General features: G+C 36.7%; 1 protein-coding gene across 9 annotated transcripts in view; it reads left to right on the top strand.

The window, feature by feature from the left end:
• Positions 1 to 19,732, top strand: part of LOC112056791 (protein muscleblind) — a 206,563-nt gene that overhangs the window by 83,292 nt on the left and 103,539 nt on the right. For 2 of the 9 annotated variants that reach the window (XR_008252388.1, XM_052891120.1), the window contains exon 1: positions 13,150 to 13,376. The exons of 1 other annotated variant lie outside the window; for it this stretch is intronic. The gene's annotated coding sequence lies outside the window, so the exon portion shown is untranslated. Of the gene's footprint in view, positions 1 to 13,136; positions 13,377 to 19,732 lie in introns of those variants that run through there. 6 more of the 9 variants (XM_052891121.1, XM_052891114.1, XM_052891117.1 and 3 more) reach the window with 6 other exon arrangements.

The following is a 19,732-nucleotide window of genomic DNA, read 5'->3' as shown; positions in this document are numbered from 1 at the left end:
AGTTGCCATGGAAATGAGCGATGTCACTTCGCTCTAACTTCACAGAATGCAGGGGCTGATGTAATCAAATTTCTCAAGATCGGCTTAGTGGCATATTAGATCAGTTTCGTACTAAAGATAAGTATTTGGTAAAAACAAAAACAATTCGGTAAAGGTCATGTTGGATCATGTTTAATAAACTGAGCTCAGTCCGGGACAGAGGTCACGACCGACGGGATCGTGTCATGTAAAATAACTTATGTCAGAGTATAACGTTTCCGTCCCACAATATTTTTTTCCCCGCCATTCTCATTATATTTTTTCTCTTAATTGAGATGGACCAAGCGCCTGCGATTGCCAGACATACCTTATTTTATATAACTGAAAGTTTTATATAACTGAAAGTTTATAAGTAAGGTAAACACCAGACAATATATTTTTAAGAGAACTTCAAAGGTGTCTATAGTGAAGAGTTGCCACGAAAGTGTGGCGACTGAAGACACGATTCGTCATAATATAGTATAGTATAGTTTATTTATGACAGAGAGTAGATCTGGATCCTGAAAATCTGCTACCTTCCAAAGCAGGTAAAATTTATAAAATGGAGTATGGATGTCCTGGTAGGCTCTCTATCTATCAATTTTTGTCTACGACACGAGGCCACAAGGAGATTGAATCAAACAAACATGGCAAGCCTTACACTAAAGTCGTGCATAAAGATTGAAATTGTCGCAAGCCGAGATGAGCCGCTACCTTCCAATTCCACCACGGTCCTAGCTCCATTATTGACTACCGTACTTATCTATGGTGGGAACATCAGGCTAGTGAATCAACCTTCATAAAATATAGGCTGTACCAGACTCTCTCGCTCTATCAAATTTTGTCTGCGTCCAAAGAAGGTTCATAAATTAAAGCAGTGTCGACACGAGGCCGCAAGAGGAATGAATCAAGCAAACATGGCTAGCATCACACTAAACTCGTGCATAAACAGTGAAATTGTCGGACTAGAAGCCGAGATGAGGTAAGCGACCTTAAAAGGCACTTAGCACACAGTGAGCTCTGTACCGCTTGCTGTGTTTCTTATTGCTTTGATAATAATTCGGATAATAACATCGGTTTCAGTACAACACACTGGAGTGCTACTTGAAGTACATTATTAAAGATATTACTTGTTAATATCTCGTCGGGCTTTTAGTTTTTATAGCTCTTTAGAAGAAAGAGATTATCATTACGGATTATACATCAGTTTTTTTTACGTGTTGTGAGAATACGTGCCAGATACCTATTAGTTTTAAACAAGCCGGTTCTACTTTTATAACAAGATAAATTATATATTTTCAGTGTAATTATTTATTTTTGCTTCGCTAACTCTTACAATTGAATACTTATTACCTAGGTGGGTACTTAAAATTATACTTACCGTTATTTATCGTAAATAAGTAACGATGAATATCGGTAGCTTTAGAAACCAATACTTTAGATTCAGATGTCAATCTTTAATTTCCTTTCTTACATCATGCTATCAAATGTCGTTACAATGAAGATAGCTTCAGAAAAAAATAACGTAATGATCGAAATAATAACACGACTCGCTAAAACTAGCACAAGTTTTGAAATAGCAGTTAAACTTCTGTTTTTAATATCCCTTAGTTAGAATAACTGTAAGTGAAAAGTTATTAAATAACTTAAACGGCATCCAGATAACAGCGTGGCATTTTGATTTAGGCGTTTCGCTTCTGTATTAAAAGCCTTGAGATGAGTGTTATCCAGGTAACAAGGAGGCTGATGAAGCGGGTTAATTACCGCTCATGCGGAGTCATGAATCAGGTGCGAGCATGCGTTTGCTGCCGCGGCCCGAGAGAGCATTACGCTCCACCGCGTCTAATTAAACGGCCCGATGCCGGAGTTTAGCCGTAGCTCGCTTAATTTATATAAACTTATTGTAAGCACAAGTTTTGAAATAGACGTCATTCTTCTTTGACTATTATCCCCTTAGATAGTTTAACTACAGAAATGTAAAATTATTAGATAAATTAAACGGCATCCAGATAACAGCGTGGCACAAAACAAATAAGGCACAAGTTCGCTTTTGGCTTAGCCGTTCCGCTTCTGTATTAAAAGCCGTGAGATGAGTGTTATCCAGGTAACAAGGAAGCTGTTAATTACCGCTCATGCGGAGTCATGAATCAGGTGCGAGCATGCGTTTGCTGCCGCGGCCCGAGAGAGCATTACGCTCCACCGCGTCTAATTAAACGGCCCGATGCCGGAGTTTAGCCGTAGCTCGCTTAATTTATATAAACTTATTGTAAGCACAAGTTTTGAAATAGACGCCATTCTTCTTTGACTATTATCCCCCTTAGATAGGTTAACTACAGAAATGTAAAATTATTAGGTAAATTAAACGGCATCCAGATAACAGCGTGGCACAAAACAAATAGGGCACTAGAGTTCGATTTTGGTTTAGCCGTTTCGCTTCTGTATTGAAAGCCGTGAGATGAGCGTTATCTAGGTAACAAGGAAGCTGATGAAGCGGGTTAATTACCGCTCATGCGGAGTCATGAATCAGGTGCGAGCATGCGTTTGCTGCCGCGGCCCGAGAGAGCATTACGCTCCACCGTTTCTAATTAAACGGCCTGATGCCGGAGTTTTGCCGTAGCTGGCTTAATTTATTTATACTTATTGTAATTTTTATGTAATGGTATTCTAAAATACACCCTTTAACATAACTCTCTTTCGATCAATGCCTTTTTTGTACCTAGTGGGATTGTTTAGCTTTTCTTTCTTTATCAATGTCTTTTGGTATGTTAGATTATTTCGCTTTATTTAGTTTTTAAGTTGTGGTAACTTTTGACTAAGTGCAATAAAATATTAAGTACAAAATTATTACATATTGATATGGAGTCTGCATTGGCAAGCTACTTGTAAGTGAAAACAGAAGTTTTATAGAGTACTTTACATTAAAAGGTGTTGCGTTTTACAAAAATCTTTTAAATAAAATTGTAATTCTTTGAACTAACACTTATCTAACTGGTTGATGAAATAAACAAGTGCGGTAACAAAGGGACGTATATAACCCAACGTTGCTACATCCCAAATCCGTCAAACATGAACCAATTTTGAAAAGAAGCCGATAACAGCAAATTCGTCCGCATAGAGTTTTATTTTTCTTATGTTCAGCTTGCAAGTTTTAACGTTTCCGAAACCGCGGTAGAGTCCCATAATCCTTTCTTAGCGGTCCCCAGAGCTACCTGTACCTATTTCAAACCGTTCGATGCTTCCTGCCATCTTGGTAACTTACCTTTATCACCCAGTAATATTGTATACCTGTATATCTGTATCATAATATTTATAGACTAGCCGACGCCCCGCGGTTATACCCTCATACTTCCTGTTTCTGTAATAATATGGGGATAAAATATAGCCTATGGCACTCACAAATAACATGGCTTTCTAGTAGTAAAAGAATTTTCAAAATCGGTTTAGTATATCCAGAGATTAACCCATACAATACCACTAACTTTATTTCTTAAATATAAATAATTGAAACCGTTATATGCTTGATTCATTGTAAGTTACTTTGCTGAGCCGTCGATCTGTGTGTTCTTTTGAACCAATCCACTTAACGATTTCATTTGAAATTGTGTCATCATTTAATTTTTGTTACAATATCAATATTATATGTTTATGTGATGGATTAATACTTGTCTCACCACAGAATATGTGTACACTTGTACCATCTAACCGAGGATGTTACCTGCTCTATTGATAGGAACATCCATTACAAACTTGACAAGAATACACTTGGCGTCGTAAAAAATAACCTACTACCTGCTTCTTTATCAATTGTAACAAAAAAGCAAACTTTAAACTATTTAACAACGTTTTATACTGTCTTGAATGTGGGCCACGGGGCGGTTGAAACACGGACCTTTTGAAACTAGACATCTACGCAGGTTATATTTTATTGCACAAGTGCGTGCAGAAGCACAGGTGCACTTCCTTCCTTCGTTGTCATTTGTCACAGTCCGACGAAACGCAAGATTGACCGACAGGTTTACGTCTTTAATATAAACGTAAAGCCGTCTTAACCGTACAACAGATCAGCAGTTTTAACTGAACAGTCGAACTGGTCAGCTAAATCGTCGGTGTGTAGTTTCCGTCAGTTTTAACTGTATATTTTTTTTCTAATTATAGTTAGTTAAGTTTTTAAGGAAATATCGAATAAAACTGAAGGTCTCGCGTCTCTTATGCTAGCCACTCACTATCCGATAAGTCCATATGCCTGCAGTGCTAACCTTTTGACTTCCGAAAAATCTGATGGTATGTTGGTCGCGATTGGCATAAAGTCATGCACATCGCGATCAATGCATGATCAGTTTTATCAGCTGTCAAGCTGTTAGCGCTTCAGGCATGTGAGCTTACTTACTTTATGAGTTTATTTATATTAGTATATAATAGGGTTTATTTATGAGTTATAGGGTTCTTCTCAATTTCATAAACCATCCAAGCTACTAACGAGGAAATCATTATTAGACATTTTATAAAACATCCGTGGAATAATTTTTGCATGGACTTATTGGTGTGTAAAAATAATAGTATAAAGTGTTAAAAAATGTGGCATAAATAAATCGGATATAATGCCTCGTGCTCCCAGCTTGGGTAAGTCAATTACTGCGATGCGCTTCAAGGAAGCTAAGCAATTTCTAAATTCTTCGTACATTTAATTTAACTTAATTGGTGTATGCTTGCAGTAGACCAAGAATTTATACCTACTCATGAAATATTTTCTCTTAAGCTGTTTATTATCAGCAGTAGGTTTAGAATAAAGGTATTCTCTGTTATTTAAATTTTAACAATGCTAATAAAAATAAATATATAAAATGTGAAAATATAGTCATCGTCATAGTTCCAAGCAATATCATAATCATCATCATCATTAACAACCCCTATTCCATTCACTATTGAACACGAGTCTCGTCTCAGAATGCGTGGGGTTAGGCCAATGGTCAACCACGCTGGCCCAATGCGAATTGGCAGACTTCACACAAGTAAAGAATTAAAAAAGTTTTCAGGTATGCAAATTTCCTCATGATGTTTTTCCTTCACCGTTTGATACAAGTGATATTTAATTCATAAAATGCACATAACTAAAAAGTTGGAGGTGCATGCCCCGGACCGTATTCGAACCTACACCCTCCGAATCGAAGGCAGAGGTTATATCCACTGGGCTATCAAGATCACGTCTCTCCACTGATACGATATACACTATCGTAATACCAATTTTTGTATCCGACTCTTGGGTCTAACAATCAAGCGAAAGCTTCTTGAGTGTTGGTAGAAGCTTCTTGCTACGAAGCCATTGACTCAAAGAACTATTATTATCAATAAAATAACTTTGAACTCAGGTATATTTGTATTAAACTAGCGGACACCTGCGACTTCGTCCGCCCTTAGACCTCCTTAACCTGGTCCTCTTGCAAAATCCATTCTTAGCTGATGTCTGCTAACTATAAACTACCCCCCTGGCAAATTTCATCTAGTGGTTTTCGAATTTCGTGATGTCCTTTCGCTTATAGAAGACTAGCGAACGCCCGCGACTTCGTCCGCACTTAGACCTCCTTAATCCGGTCCTATCGCAAAATCCGTTCTTAACGGTCACCTACCAAATATAAACTACCTCTCTGCCAAATTTCATCTCGGCGGTTTTAGAGATTTCGTGATGATAGTGACCTTTCGCAATTAGGTATAAATTATGATAAAGATCACTTTGATTACTGTCGGCAAGAGATAAGTTGTGTTGAAATAATACGCAATAGTCTGAATAAATCACATTTAGGACCGGTGTCCCATATAAGTGTTTGCTCAATCTTAATGAATGACACAGGAAGCGCGGCGCGTGCGCAGTGAACTGATGTGGAGATGAGCCGCGTGGGCGCACCCCCGCCGGCCCGTTGTCCAACAATTGACTATTTAATGTTCAGATAAAACTGCGACGACTAGTGTCATAATAGGTCCCATACCTAGGTAGGACAGCCATACACGATCAAGTTTACCGTCTAGTCTGAAGCGCGCTTTACGCTAGCTATACGGCTATAACTGATCGTGTGTTGGTCGCTGTGTGTATGATGGCTCGACTTGACGCAAAAAATACATTTTAATTTTTCCTGCCAACAAGTGTGCAGCGATTGACCGTCTGTTGATGTCGTTAGGGTTGTGGGTAGTGACAAAAAAATCGAGACAATAACCATATTTCAAACTATCAGACGCTTCGCGGTTTGATGTGCTTAGTTGTGCGACCCGTTCTCGTAGAAATACGGAGATTAAATATAACCTATAGCAACCAAGAATAGGGTAGCTTCCGAACATTCAAAAAAAAATATATATCAGTATAGGTAGACTTGATGATACTTGATCGTGTATGGCTGGCGTTATAATAAGTAACAAGTATTAGAGGTTAGATCTCGCAATCGTAGATGCTAGATGGACACCAACGTTGATTAGGTATGACATGAATATCATTTTTTTCATTTCACTTTGAATATCTACTACCACTCGCAGATTCCACCATATGGTTTCACAATATGAAACTTCAATCATATATATCCAATCAACATGATTTTTAAGGTCATCAAAACCTAAAAAATACTAGTTCACCGACTGTACAAATTTAATTGTTCACTAGTTAAAATAACAGCAGACCGCTTAACGTTTAAAACCGTAAAACTAGCTTGAAGTCTCAAACCTTCACCTACCTAGTTCTTTTGAATTGTTCTAGATCTGTCCGTTGCTAGCAAGTCTACCACTCACCATAATTGTAGTTTAGCTTCAAGAAGGCGTGAAATGTGGAATGAAATTTACACACGCCTGCGATTGGTTTAAACGGATTTTCAGCGTGTATTTGTGTTGCGTTGATATTTAATTATTTGAATGTGTGAGTGCTGCGTTTGGCGTGGGACGGAACAGTGCATTTTTTTGCGTTCACAAGATGAACGGCAGGTTATTGAACTTCTTCGCCCGTCTCGAGGACACCGAAATCGCCAACGAAGCGCATCTTCCTTAAATTACAATTAAGTGCACTTTTTGTTGCCAATTTATTTTAACTAGAATACTCTATGTGTAGTTGTTATACAGATATGTATATTTTAGCATTTATTAGTTATTACTTTTCAGCAACTCCTGAACTAAGTAAATAAAAATGAGCAATGTTGAAGTTCGATTTATATCGAGGTCGAAAATAACAACACCTCCCGGCCCAAGTTTTCCACGCGGCCTGATAAACATTGAAAAATTTTCCTGTAGTACTTTATTTTTATACCTTCCCTGGACTCTCTTTTGATCACAACGATGTGATAAATAAACATATAAAAATAAATAAAAAGAAAAATAAATAAATAAAAAGAACAAGCCTCTACATAAATGCTTAAACGAGTAGCACAAGACATAAATGTGGCTACCCTCCGACTCTGTCATCAGACCACCGTTTCATCACTTGTTTCACCGTTTGAAAAAAATGATATTTATTTCATAATAAATAGGTACACATTACTGAAAAGTTAAAGGTTCGTTCCCCGGACCGGATTTGAACCTACGAGAAGAACCTCATAGATTGTTATAATTATAATTTTTAACACCAGCAAACGTGTTCTGACGGTATCGTTAGAAAACATGTTAGAAAACAATAAAAAACATTAGGTGGAAAGACGCAGCAGAGGTATTCCAGAGCGTACCTAATTTAGAAATTAAAATGTCCTAAGTCATAGAGAAGAGCCGTGATAGCCCAGTGGATATTACCTCTGCCTCCGATTCCGGACGGTGTGGGTTGAAATCCGGTCCGGGGCATGCACCTCTAACTTGTCAGTTGTGTCCATTTTAACAAATTAAATATCACGTGTCTCAAACGGTGAAGGATAAACATCGTGAGGAAACCTGCATACCAGAGATTTTTCTTAATTCTCTGCGTGTGTGCAGTAGCCAATCCGCATTGGGCCAGCGTGGTGGACTATTGGCCTAACCCCTCTCATTCTGAGAGGAGACTTGAGCTCAGCAGTAAGCCGAATACGAGTTGATACCGATATTCATAGAGGCTTGCAAAGATATCTTACGTATGGCAACAACGTTAAAGTTTTTGTCGAGACGTGGCCTAATTTTAGCGTTAGAAAGATATCGTGGGCGTAGTTTGCGTGTTTCGTCGAGACAACGCCAACACGCGCAGCGACCATTGCCTGGTAGGTACAGTAAGTAGGTAGGTATATTATGGTGTTTAAGTACCGGTCTCGGCTAATGCTAGCCACTCACCATCCGATAAGTCTACAAGTACGCAGCGCTAACGGCTTGACGAGCGATAAAACTGATAGTGTGTCGGTCTCGTTCGGCATGGTGTCATGGACATCGCGACCAACACACTGTCAGTTTTATAGGCCGTTAAGCCGTTAGCGCTGTAGGCATGTGAGCTTAATTGATTGTCAGTGACTGACTTAGAAAGAGTTAAGTTGAATTAATATTTTATTAGCCGATCCAGTGGTCCAAATAATATGTTAAAACTTTATTAGTACCACAGAAAACATATGTACTAGTATTGTAAAGTTGGAGTAAATTACGCGCATCCTAAATTTTATTAAAATTTTATATATACCTTTACCTACAGAAAGGATTGTAGAAGATTTTTCAAGAAAATTTAGTAATTGGCCTTCTTACAGTGGAACTCCTAGACGTTGCAGGGGCACCCCCAGGGGACCATACACTCGCTGAGTGTCGAATTCTCAAACACATAGAGTTTAAATTCGACACTCAGGTCAACGATCCCCTGGGGGCGCCCACACAACGTCTATGAATTCCACTGTTAGTCCTTACCTTCTAACCGATGAAGCTCTTAATATAATTAAAACAAACTCTTCAGCTTTATAATATTAGTATAGATTAATATTAAGTCCATAAAATGTCCCATTCCCAAAAAATTACTTTTTATTTCCCCCATTGTAAGGATATGGTTTGCTAGGAAGAATATATCACTCGAAAGCATGTTTTTTTCATCACTACTAAAATGGTTTAAACTCTAAAATAAATGCAAATAAGCTACGTAAAAATTAGCACTTTGAGTTTACCCTATAGGTAACCTTTCTCTCTAGCTGCATAGTTCATGCAGAAGCATTTTGTCTTAGCAGTTGCTTTCTCAGCTGCAGCGCTGCCAATTGCAGCGATTTATAAACCTCATTACCTGAAGTGTGTTGCTCATAGCAACAATCCACCATTTCTGGTCTTTCGCACATGTGTATTGGCGCGTATCATTCTTTTGTGCGAATTTAAAAATAAATATCTTTTTATAAAAAAAAGGATTCCTCTCGTATTTATGATAACTTCTTTTTTTCTTACAATACCAGTATGTAAGTACACGTACGAATGTAATCCATTGTTTCTATTAATAAAGCTGTAAACTGTAATCGGCTAACATCAAACGAAGATTATTATGTGCAATATACGGAACCGTGTTATTATGCGATATCATGAGTTTTATGTTGCGATTAGTGTATGCGATACAAGTGGGATTAAAATAGACGTTTTAATATTACTATTTGTGGACTCAAAGAAGGCTTTCCAATATACATATTATTAATTATTATAATAACATCAAACGATTGGGTATTTGTCCGCTCAAGTAGTTGCTCTTGAACTGAGATAGGGGGGAACAGTTCGACGAAGAAATTTAAATATTCTTTTCTGTTTCTTAGCTCGTTAATAATAACTATACCTAATATAACCCAATAGAACGAGAAATGTTCTGTCCTCCAGGTACAACTTGGATATTAAAAAGTTGTTTTCATGACTTCAGTCAACAATAAAATATAGATATCACGTTCATCGAATGTATCATCATTCATCATTATTATCAGCCGACTGTTGGCGTACGCCTCTTGCATGGACTTCCAAACAACGGTCGAGAGCCGCCAGCACCCAGCGGCTCCCTGCAACCCACTTGATGTCCTCGGTCCATCTAGAGGGGGGGTCGACCAACACTATGCTTTCCCGTGTTATTCATATACATAATAATAATGTTTCTGTAAATAAATACATGAGAAAACACTTAAATGTTAAACTTAAAGCTTTAAAAAGACAACAATTAATCGTTCATATATTATTATGATTAACTCTTTCAACGTTGAGTAAGTTTTCACCGATGATCTACTTCATCAACAAGATTAGTCATCCATGACTTCAATCTTCTTCCAATGTTTATTTATATAGTCTATCTTAAGTTGAATTCGAAGTATTGCAATAAAGTGTTGCAATAATTAGTACAATGTTGTTGTTGACTAGATGTTGAGATTTTAAATGAATTATGGTCAGTCCTAAATGAGAACTTGCTAAATATTCAATCTGAGTTGAAACAGAAATCGAAATACTTACTCGACAATTCACGCAAAAGAATATCTAAAGCTAAGCTTATTTTATGTCCTGTGACGAAAATAACAGTCAACAAACATTTTTATACATACTCGTATATAAAATAATACAGGTACAATGTTACTTACGTGCGCGTTTGTACCCAATTTAATTTAAAGTTCCGAAACGCGAGCGTAACAACGTTCGTTTCATTTGGACCTCTCGGACAAGGTATCCTAAAAAAGGTTGTTCAACCGAAATTTTTAACTAGAATTCCGCCACGTGACACGTAACAACAATGTAATCTTACAAAATGTATTACATTATTATTAAAATGTTTAAAAAAAAAATGAGTATTTCAAGAGGAGACGACTGTAAGAAGTGTATAAATGAGCTTTTAGATGTCACGCTTGAAGGCGCCCGACGCAAAAACGAGCGCATGTCGTCATCGCGTCGTGACTGCGGCGTGCAGTGCCTTGTTGCACACTCAGCTCAACTTTAACAAATCACCTACAATTTTTCCTCGAATTGAGACTAGAAAATATCAAAGAACACTGCAGTCTTCGCGGCTCTGAGATACTGTCGCAGGTACATTGGTATCGTACTCAGTGCTCACCTTATGTAATGCCCAAGCCAATCCTGTCCGATTTCATAATGTCTTCGTTTTTTATTCCTTTTGTGCGGGCTTTCTCGAGTTTTCGGTGCAATATTAGCCTTTCTTATTACTATTTTGTCATGCACATCGCGACCAACTCACGGTCAGTTTTATCTGACATCAAGTGCGCTGCAGGCATGTGAGCTTACATGATCGTCAGTGGCTGACTTACTAGAAAGAGTTATGTTGTAATAATATTTTAGTAGCCGATCCGGTGGTCCAAATATTATATTAAAACTATGTTAGTAGGTACCAATGATAATTTTAGACTATACATAGCTTACGTCCCTACAAAATCATCGCAAAAAGTGATCCGAATTTAACTACACATGCACAATTTTGTCTTTAATTCCATTATAATGTAGACTTACGTTACTCACTGCACTGTGTATGAAGTAAAAAACATTCAAACTCATATATTTTCATATAGTATTTCTAAGCTTTTTAGTAGTGGTCACGCAATACACAATATTATTTTTCTGAGGTAAGGTTGCTCAAGTCCTTAAGGAAATGATTGTAGCTTTTATAATATTGGCGGGGCATGACCGTTATGTCTTACAACGCAACCTACCCTACTTTGTTGACATATAAATGGTTTGTGTGCGGCTAGCCTTAACCGAATAAAATATATATTGATGTATAATCATTATATTCATAAATATGTAGATTTTAAAACAAAATCCCATTTTAGTCGACATTTAAATTCCACGCAGAACTTGATAAAGTTATTTTTAATAAGAATGGCGCCTCGGCGATTGTAATCCCCTTGACATATCACGAGTGTAATCGCCTCATGGGTTGGGATCGGTCATTGGATGATCCACTCATGCGTGGGGAGGTCTGTTAATGCGATTTAGGCATTCTAGATTATCTTTTATTAGGATATATGAGAGTATTTTCTTTTTGAACACCATGATTCTTTCGATTTTCTGTTGTTCAAATTAATTTTGGCTGGTGGGAGGCTTCGGCCGTGGCTAGTTACCACCCTACCGACAAAGACGTAAGCCAAGCGATTTAGCGTGGTACGATGTAAAGATAGCAGTGTGTTCCTAGAAGAGCGAGGGCCCAAGAAGTTATTATTAAGAATGTTTCAAATCGAACCAGTAGTTCCTGAGATTAGCGCGTTCAATCAAACAAACTCTTCAGCTTTAAAATGTTATAGATAAAGGATTGGACACGGTTTAATTTCAGTAAACAGTTAATTGAAAATTTCAAAATTTTTCATTTGTAGCAAAATTTTAAATTATACATGAGATGCAATTTTTTAATATAAAAAATAATAATAGAAGAATTCAATAATAAAGTTATTGATTTTTACTTTAATTATAACTAGCAGAACTCCTCGTGTTTTTATCCCGTGTATTTTCGAAAAACGCCTAGTCCTATAGAAGTCACCTATGTGACTCCCTGTTAAGTAGCTAGTTTTCCATTGATGAAAGAATTTTTGAATATTTTCTCTTTATAATATTAGTGTAGATAATTGGAGCAGACAAAATATCACAAGCGGTGTTCATTATTGAGGATCGTAGCGAAGCGGTCGCGGCGTGTCCTCGGACGGGTCACGCGCGGTTCGCAAACCCGTTCCGGCGCACTTTCACCGCTTCGCCTGCGCCCGCGGCCCGCGCCCACACAGGCGCCGATCGCGCCTGCTCGCTTGCACGCTACCTCCTGTTCCCCCATACCTTAATGTCCTTTCTTTGCAATTTTATCACAGGAAACCCTATTTATATAGGTAGTGATAAAATTAAAAATGACTTGAGTATTCAGGGAACAAATACTGACTTAAAAAAGTAACATTTCAATTTTTTTTCTTTTGATGGGCATATTTAAAATTTACTGTATTTAAGTCCTCTTTTCGGTGCCTGTATTAGTAAGATTCATTATGAAAGAAGTTAGAACAATTCGCGCAAGAACCACATTGACCGGTTAAAACTCCACACAATCAACGGGGCGGGCGGAAGTGTGACAGTGGCGAAAAGCTCGCAACTGCATGAGGAGAAAGGAAGCGGCGCGCCGCGCGGCGTGATAAGGCAGCCGGCTGGCGTCGCGCGCGGGGGGTGGCGGGCGTGCGGCGCGCGGGGAGCGGGGGGGCGGCGCGCGGGGCGCGGGGTGCGCGCGCAGCGACGTCCCGCGCCGCGCCACTCGCCTCCCGTCAGTCGCCCGCCGACTTCGCTTGTGCTTGTGTGACTCGCGCCGCTCTGTGCACCGCACTCGTGCTCCGAACACGACGCGTGCCGCCCTGCCGTGGCCGCGAACGCGACCTCTACGCTACCGGCGAATCGTTTCTCCCAACTTACGTGCGACTTGCTATGATTTGACTTTTGGACATTACGCTCCCTTACCCAGCTTACTTACCCCTCATCATGTAAGTGTTACCGCTCATTATATTAGAAACGGCCGTAATTGTCGAATTCGGAACTCGCGTCAAAGTGAGCAACGTGAAAGTTTGTGAATTAAAGTTGTGTTTTTTTTTGTATGAAATATTAGTTTTATTATTTCGTGCGTCCCACGTTGGTAGTGTTTTTATCTTTTGTGTTTTCGGTGTTGAGTCGGAGGCGATTTCCGAAATTCGACGTGAAATTTACCACAATATAAAGCGATAAGTGTGTTCGAGAGTCGAGTCCGTCTGCTGGATCGCGCGGTGCCCCGGCGCGGCCTGCGTCCCCGCATGGCAGTTTTTGCATCGCTAGCGGATGTGCAGTGTGCACCCCGCGTGGCACGGTGCACCCTCGTGCCGCCGTGCGGGACTTCGTGCTCGCACTTTGAAACTAAGGGGCTACTGTGGAAGCGAAAAATCCACTTTGTAATGGAGAAAAATGACAAAAAGAAATGCCCATCAATGTCAGCAAAACTAAAAGTTCCTAATATTAAAGTTTGATTTATGTTTCTTCGTTAAAGTGTAAAATCATTTCTGACTGAGCAGTAAAATAACTTTTTCTAGCTATCTTGAAAATCAAAATCAGACCTAATATTCTCTAAATTCTGCGAAAATTCCAAGTTTTGCAAAAAAATACACTAAAAACACCGTTTTGGCCACTAATAACAAAATCTACTGGGTATGTACTGGATTAAGTTTTCTGTTCTTTATTAACAAAATATTTTGAACCTACGAATGACTTTTCTTAGATATAATAACTTTCATAAATTAAGAGATTTTTACCAACAAAAGTAATTTTTAGTAAAATAAAATAAAGCTTTTAAATTATAAGTAGATATTTATAGACAAAAACCCTAAACTCTATTTTTATTACATAAACTACCATTTGACTTGTTTAATAAAATCCTAATTTTCTAAATATATAAGAAATGAATGATGAAAAAAGATAAGTTATAAATTAATACCTAACCACCGGATAAACTAAAATTGAATAGTCTAAAACTAATCAACGGTTTCTACAAGAAACAGCTGAAAAAGCACTTTTAGTTTTAGAACTGTCTGAATAGTTCAATCCAAATCTCCAACTAAGACAAACATTAGCTTCCGGCAGTCAGGTAAGGGATATTACAACGGACACTTTTGATGTACACAAATGTTTATCACTCATTTTATTTGAGTATGTAATATTTTTTTACTAATAAGTATTTTTGTCTTCAATCTAATTCTTTGGTTTTAAAAAAAATCTAAATTAAATTAACGACTTAAAATAATATCTATTTGAGAATGCTGAATGATCTGATCAGTCTACGGAATTTTACTCTTTAGCGCCAAGATAACTCTAAAGTGTGAGGGGTGATAACCCTAAAATAACTTAGGTCTTTAAATCACCTAAAGCCTTAAAATTATATCTATTTGAAAATGCTAAATGACCTGACCAGTCTACTGAATCTTACTCTTTTGCGCCAAGGCGACTCTAAAGTGAGATGGGCGATAGGCCTAAAATCACTTGTGTCTTTAAATCACCTAAAGCTTTGAAATTATATCTATTTGAAAATGCTGAATGATCTGATCAGTCTAATGAATCTTAACTCTTTAGCACCAAGATAACTTTAAAGTGAAATGTGCGTTACTCATAAAGTGACTTGTGTCTTTAAATCACCTAAAGCTTTAAAATTTTGTATAACTATTTGAAAATGCTGAATGACCTGATCAGTCTACTGAATCCTACCCTTTAGCGCCAAGATAACTCTAAAGCGAGATGGACGATACTCCTAGGTAACTTTGTGTCTTTAAATCACCTAAATCCTTAAAATTATATCTACTTATCTGTAAATGCCGAATGATCTGATGAGTCTACTGAATCTAATATACAATAGTGAGATAAATGATAACTAGAATACTAGTTACTACAATAAAATGCTATCACATGATTTTATAAAGACTTCATCTATGTAATCTTAACAATAATATTGAATTTTCATTCATTTAAATACAGATTATACCCTACTGTCTGTTAACTCATTAATAAAACGTTTAAACGAACACAGGACAAATATCTAACCACCAACGTAACTAGTTAGTTTTGCTAATGTGAGAGTTGAGACAAACTAACATGGAAGAACATTAACATTATCTCTAACAGTTAGCGAAAGACGTTATAGAAACTTTGTCTTAGTCCTTCGAACATGCTTCCTGTGTTTATCATTATCATCATCATCATCAGTCTATTTAATTGTTCTACTATTGGATACTTTGTATTTGTATTGTTAATACTTAGTCAGCCGTATTTGCTACTTACACCCACGCAGCATAGGGAGACGATTTTTATCCTTTACCTGACGTTTTGAAGTACTTGAAATTAATGAATTTTGAATTAACACTGACTAGGTACCTGTCTGTAATAATCATTATCAAATTTTAAATAATACAAATAAACTTACTTTATAAAATACCTTATAAAATAATGTCAGACAAAATTAAAAAATAAAAACCAGTATTGACATCCCATGTCCTCAAGACAAAGTGACCACTAGATTGCCTAACTTTTCAAGACAAGGAAGGTGAGGACCAATTTCAAATACTTCTTCGTTACAAAAAAATCTCTAAAAAAACAATTCTTGTCCGGAATTCAAATCTTGAATTGCTAAGATTAAAAACTAATCACAAGTTTGCCAAAAAAATAATTAAATACCTACTAAAAATGAGTACAAAAGAAATAGACCCAAAAGGGTCGAAGTACGAATGTATATCCACTTTAACGGACCCCAATAATAATAATAAACTACCAACTGTGTACGTACTTACAGTATTTTTAAAAATTACTGTAATAAAATTCTCCTAATGTGCGAGTTGTGCCAAACTGCTCGGGATAACGCGACTTTACCCCAAAAAGGGAACTACGAGCTTCTATTCGTTTAACTTGTACTTTATGTTCTTGTCATTTTACAATTATTATGTACTTTATTTATAGACTTTCTTGAGCCAATAAATATAACAAATATGTTGAAATTTCGCCATATTTTACAATTGCATTGCAGGCAACGCAGATATAATTTGAATTGGGTGCCAAGCAGCGTATTTGTCTATTAGGCATTTCATTTAAAGTCTTTATACACATAAAAAGTTTATCATAACAACTTTATCAAGATAGATTAACTCGTAAACCCTTATTAGTTACGTGGTTTTTACCTAATGAATTAATAACTTAAACAACGCACATTTTACAAAGATAGGAGGTACTCACGTGCGTAAATTCTCATCATTATAGGTACTTAACTTCTGTTAAAAACGTGTTATTAGTAATTTATTTTTCTAACTTTATGTTATGAAATTCCTACAACCTTTTTATTTTCTTGTTTTTATTTGATAATCAACATCAGTGATAAAGAACATTAAACGATATTATTTATTTTATTTAAATATCTTTAATGCAACAAAACACATATACGGAACATACAAAATCTTAAAACTATGAATAAAATGCAGTATAAAAGGCGACGTTATCACTAACAGTGGTCCAGGCTATATGTGGCCAGGTTCCGTTTAGGACCTGAAAGATTATATAAATGTGTATTAACCAAAAACAAGAACATTTTACATGTTGGAAAAGGTGCATGCATATGTGTTAATTTTAAATTTTCACTGTATTGGATCAGCTAAGCTGCACAATGGTCTGTTTGCACCATTCCAACTACGAAGGCAACAGCTGGTCGACTACCTGCTCACAACAATGAAACCTCTGTCAATAGAGCTCGCTTCACTACAATATTTTTGTTTTATTTTTTATAAATTCTTAAACCGTAAAAAAGCGAACGGAGTTCCATTGGTATTTTATTCCCAAATTTTTAAATAAATAGTGACCTAAAAACGTTTTTTTTTGTCCAAACATTTGGTTTGCGATTACATAAACTATGCCGTGTAGTATGATTTAAGATGAAAATAACTTTTAACTTTGGCTAAATGGTTTTTAAAATCCAAATTGGTTGGTTAATCGGTTGGCCATTTAATATTTAAAATGGTAAAAGGACTTAACTATTCATTTAACATTCCCTTCATTTTGCGAGAGTAGAGATTATCCTTATTTATTTTCAGTTATCGATGATTACTGTATTTTATGTTAGTATAGTAACGTTCAGTTTTGAATCACGCCAAACTCATATTATGTACGATTTTTTTTTTAATTCTATTTTAAAGAGCTTAGTCACTAAAGTGACTACGTAGCTCTCGTAGTGTTACTTAGCTATAACATGCATTAACTAAAACTATCTTAAGACTAATTAATACGAGCACGATCTTTGGGGAGACAAAATGTTCTACTTGAACTATAGTATTATGTGTATCAACACCATTCGCTCGTAGGGAATGTACAACGGAATCTGCATCCGCTATTGAAGCTTCACACAAATTGAACAAGTTCCACCATTGTATTTCTACTATGTTATTCATGTAGTAATTTCTGCAGCATCTTTAGATTCGGAAACAGTTGCTCTTGCTAGCTGCTATCCTGAAACTTGGATAAATAGCACACCATGTCCTAAATAAATGATTATTTATTATTTCCTCTTATAGGTTGCCTGGGAGAGATCGCTTCTTAGCGATAAGGTCGCCTATTGTACCTATTTAATTTATTGCTTTTGTATTCTTTATTTTATAATTTTCGGTTTAAGTACAATAAAGAGTTATTCGTGAATTCATTCATGATCGTAAAGAACGTTGTATAGACCCATAATTAAATTAATTAACAATATAGAGAAAACCCTAACTGAACATAATATCTTGACTCATAATATCTTGAGAACAATGTTTAAAGGCAAAACTTTACACATCTAGAAAAAATGCGTTCAGTCATACTACTAAACTGTGTGACAAATGTAGTATTTTTGTTTTCCTGCAGACCTGCGTGCGACCATACGAATTTCATCAAGAGAAATAGACAAATGTCAAACAATAGCAGCGCAATCGGAAATATCGCTATCTCATTAATTGGCTTGGGGCGAAAGTGATGGGACTGTTACTACTCGGATCCTGGTCGATTTATCTATTCCTGTTCATGATTTAAGTCGTTGGTTGTATGCTAGGCGTACAGAGCAAAATTAAGTAGTCAGGCACGTTTTAAATGCATTAAAATTAAAATGGACGCTCATGGATGTTATCGGAAAGAATTTTTATCTTATCTATGTGAAAAATAAACGGATGTGTCACACGAGTCCAACTCGCAGATTACGCGACCAAATTAATCACTGATAAGATACTTACGCTTCAGATTGGTTCTACGTTACATTTTGATTCTAGAGCGGAAGGAATTAACTAGGCACCTACTTACGAGTATTTTATTGAATGGAAAAACACGAAGGAGTCTAACATTACACAAAAATTTAATTTACTTTTATTGCAAAGCTTCTAGCTTTATTTCTTAAGTCGTGGTTTTGATTTAAAACCCAGCTGCGACTTTTAAATAGATTAAACAACTCGGTTAAGTATATGCACTGTAAGTTACTGTCTATTTGTGTACAAGTAGGTAAGGTGATATCATCATTATTGTCGACTTTTAATATCAAACCAATTGATTTTCCTTTACTTGGTTGGGGTTTCCCGTAATTCTGCGTTAATTATTAAGTAAACTATTATTTCTATTGTTTTCGTAATAATGAAGTTTTTTTTAAATCCTTAATATCACATTAATATTAATTAAGTTTTACTATATTGAATTGGCAACATTTGACTCTCAATATGTTGCGTAATGCGTTGACATTGTAACATTTTACTCAACATTCCTATAATACCTACTGCGATTACAAACAGACACATTATAACGCTAACAAACACAAGTTTATTCACTATGGTTCGTGATTAGTCAAGCAATATTTACCCAGTGAATATAATTCTTTAATCATTAATTTCCTTACAATGCGAGTCATCATCATCACATCACATCAGCCGGTGGACAGACACTGCAAGTCTTTTCTAGGAACCTCCAAACATCACTGTCCTTAGCCGCCTGGATCCAGCGACTCACATAATATAATCAGTCGACCAACACTGTGCTTCCCGGTACCTACATAGTCGCTATTCCAACACCTTGGGATCCTAATTCTCATCGGCTCTTCAAATCATGTACCACTTCAGCTTCGCGACTCGTTGAGCTATGACTTTGGTTCTTCTGTGATTCTGATTCGATCACACAGAGAAACTCAGATCATAACTCGTTCCATCGGCCGCTGAATGTCTAAACCATCTAATGATGCCACGAGTTAGCGACCAAGTCTGTAAAATTCTGATTGTGTTAAATTCTGAAACATCCATGTCCGTGAAGCAATTAGCTATTGCTTGTATTGTTTCTGATA

This window comes from Bicyclus anynana, chromosome 3, assembly GCF_947172395.1.
Source record: "Bicyclus anynana chromosome 3, ilBicAnyn1.1, whole genome shotgun sequence".
Taxonomy (NCBI): Eukaryota; Metazoa; Arthropoda; class Insecta; order Lepidoptera; family Nymphalidae; genus Bicyclus; species Bicyclus anynana.
The sequence above is the reverse complement of the archived record's forward strand: the minus strand, read 5'-3'. Positions and strand labels throughout refer to the sequence as shown.